Source organism: Nannospalax galili, unplaced genomic scaffold (genome assembly GCF_000622305.1).
Source record: "Nannospalax galili isolate Female #2095 unplaced genomic scaffold, S.galili_v1.0 scaffold842, whole genome shotgun sequence".
NCBI lineage: Eukaryota > Metazoa > Chordata > Mammalia > Rodentia > Spalacidae > Nannospalax > Nannospalax galili.
This window is the reverse complement of record NW_008349291.1, coordinates 1,038,944-1,042,026: the sequence shown is the minus strand read 5'-3', so window position 1 is coordinate 1,042,026 and position 3,083 is coordinate 1,038,944. Positions and strand designations below refer to the sequence as shown.

Genomic DNA, 3,083 nt, shown 5'->3' with positions numbered 1-3,083 from the left:
CTCCTTATCAAAATACCCAGCATTCATCTTACCAGACAAAGTAAATCAAAGGAAGAACCAGCTGGAGTTAACCAACTTGTTTTCCCCTGTATATCAGGTATATGCTGCAATTTTGCAGATCAATTGGCCCACTGAAATAAGCAGCGGCAGTCCACTGAAACTGGACACAAAGCTGTGTGGCCATGCTTGCGATAACTTTCCAAAGGCCTTATCTTTGTAAAGGGACATTGTAATTTAGCAACTGATTGGGTTTTATCCCTGCTTAAAGATGTGCTTTGATTACACTTTTATCTGAACATAAAAAGGCCTGGAGAACAGGGGGTACCTAGCAATAGAATTTTCCTCTCTGGTTATCTTTTCTATGTTATTGGTTTAGAATATTTTGCAGATTGAGAGAGAGGAGAGAGGAGAGAGAGTGGAGAGAGGAGAGAGAGGAGAGAGAGGAGAGAGAGAGGGAGGAGAGAGAGGAGAGGAGAGGAGAGAAGAGAGAAGAGAGAGGAGAGAAGAGAGAGAGGAGAGAAGAGAGAGGAGAGAAGAGAGAGGAGAGAGAGAGGAGAGAGAGGGGAGAGAGGGGGAGAGAGAAAGGAAGGAAGCAAGGCGGGGATATAATCCTCAAACCCTTGCCCCCAGGGACCCACTTCTTCCAGCAGGGTCCCACCTGCTAAAGGGTCCACAGACGCCCCAAACAATATCACTAACTGGAAACGAGGCCTCCCCCTGGGTTTAAGGAAAGAGCATGGGGTGGAGAGAGAGGAGAGAGGAGAGGGGGAGGAGAGAGGAGAGAGAGGGGAGAGAGGGGAGAGAGAGGAGAGAACAAGCATCCCCATTGGTGTGTGTGTGTAAGCATGCCCATTTGAGAGAGAGAGAGAGGAGAGAGAACAGCAGCCTAGAGTCTGTTACACAAGCTGTGCAGGATGGTTTGAGAGAGAGTGACTGAGAGAGAGAGAGAGGAGAGAGAACAGCAGCCTAGAGTCTGTTACACAAGCTGTGAAGGAGAGAGAGAGAGAGAGAGAGAGAGAGAGAGAGAGAGGAGACAGAGAGAGATCAGAGGTAGAACAGAGACAGTAAGAGTCACAGAGTAGGAAGCGGGAGACAGAGTTCAAGGGGGGTGAGAGAGAGAGAGAACAAGCATCCCCATTGGGGTGTGTGTGTACAAGCATGCCCATTAGAGAGAGAGAGAGAGAGATCAGAGATAGAACAGAGATAGTAAGAGATAGAGTCACAGTAGGAAGGGGAGACGGAGTCGGGGGGGAGAGAGAGAGAGATCAGAGATAGAAGATAGAACAGAGATAGTAAGAGACAGAGTCACAGAGTAGGAAGGGTAGACAGAGTCCAGAAGAGAGGGAAGAGAGAGAGAGAGAGAGAGAGAGAGAGAGAGAGAGAGAGATCAGAGGTAGAACAGAGACAGCAAAAGAGTCACAGAGTAGTTCGGGAGAGAGGGGGGAGAGAGATAGAGAGACAGAGACAGAGACAGACAGAGATACAGAGAGACAGAGAGAGACAGATGCAGAGAGAGATGAGGACAGAGAGAGACAGAAAAAATGGAGAGAGAGAAAGAGAGAGAGAGAAGAGAGAACACAGATCACAGGCAGGGACAGACAGGGAGACAAATACAGAGGAGACACAGGGAGACAGTCAGCCAACTGATTTTGCTCTAGTGCCCTGGGCTGAATATTCTCAGAGGCCCTGGGAACCAGTCCAAGGGGCCCAAGTGAGGTGGGATTCAAAGTCAAGAGCTGGAAATGGAGTGTGTTTCCAGAGAAGCCAGGGGCTGGGAGAAGTCAGAGAGTAGCAGGGCTCAGGGTCCTGGGTCTGAGGGAGGAGGGCTGGAGTCTGAGCTCCTGGGTCTGAGCTCCTGGGTCTGAGCTCCTGGGTCTAAGCTCCTGGGTCTGAGAGAGGAGGGCTGGGGTCTGGACTCCTGGGTGTGAGGGAAGAGAACTGGGTCTGAGGGAGGAGGACTGGGGTCTGGACCCCTGGGTCTCAGGGAGGAGGGCTGGGTCTGGACTCCTGGGTCTCAGGGAGGAGGGCTGGGTCTGGACTCCTGGGTCTGAGGGAGGAGGGCTGGGGTCTAGACTCTTGGGTCCGAGGGAAGGGGGCTGGGGTCTGAGCTCCTGGGTTTCAGGGAGGACGGCAGAGGGAAGAGGACTGATGCTCAGAACTCCTGGATCTGAGGGAAAGGGGGCTGGGGTCTGAGCTTCTGGGTTTCAGGGAGGAGGGTTAGGATCTGAGCTCCTGGGTTTCAGGGAGGAGGGCTTGAACCCGGACTCCTGGGTCTGATGGAGAAGGACTGGAGACTCTTGGGAACCCTGACTCTTGGGTCTAGGACAGAGCAGGCAGACCCAGTCTCTGGGTCCGAGTGGAAGAAGGGGCTGGGTAGGGGCTCTGACTGCAAAGACAAGGGAGAGAGGGGGCTGGGAGCTGTGTTGCAGCAATCCTTGGGGAAAAGAAGGCTGCCAGCCCGACCCCTGGCCGGGCGTGGTGTCTGGGGAGGGCGGGGTGCCTGCCGGCTGTTGGGGGCCCTAGGTCCTGGAGGGGGCGATCTGTTCCGGCCCGGTCTGCAGCTCTCGGTAGGCATGATCTGCAGAACTGTGGCCGCGGGTCCGGGCCTTGCGGATTGCTCCCCTCGGGGTCTGGGCTCGCCCTGGTCTCGGGGAACCGGCTCTTACCTCCGCCTCCTGCGCTCCTTTCTTCCTTCCCCGCTGCCGGGCAATCCGAACCGTGGTGTCGGGGAAGGGAGGGCGAGCGTGATAGGGGGGTGGAGGAGGAGAAGGCTGGGCTCGGTGTCACCGCCTAAGCCTTCCCCCCGGAAACCCAGTGTTTGGTCGGAGGCTAGAAGAGGAAAGACTGCCTGAGAAGCCGGAAGCGGAGGACCAGGGACCTGGTGGGGTGGGGGGGACAGAGAGGGAGGTCGGTGCGACTCCTGGACCCTGGGAGGAGAAGGGGCTGAGGCCTGTCCATTGGACCCCTAGAGGGAGGTGGGGGCTGCAGGCCTTAGACGTCAGATCCAGCTTACCACCCCGCCTCCTTTTCCCGACAGATAGATACACATATTCATTCATTCTTCAACAAGCACGCATTTACCA

General features: G+C 55.2%; 1 protein-coding gene across 1 annotated transcript in view; it reads right to left on the bottom strand.

Annotated features, from left to right (window-relative positions):
- Positions 1-2,785, bottom strand: part of Znf579 (zinc finger protein 579) — a 6,011-nt gene extending 3,226 nt beyond the window's left edge. Inside the window, exon 1 of the mRNA XM_008846647.3 lies at positions 2,667-2,785. The gene's annotated coding sequence lies outside the window, so the exon portion shown is untranslated. The remainder of the gene's footprint in view (positions 1-2,666) is intronic.
- Between the last annotated feature and the right edge of the window lie 298 nt (positions 2,786-3,083).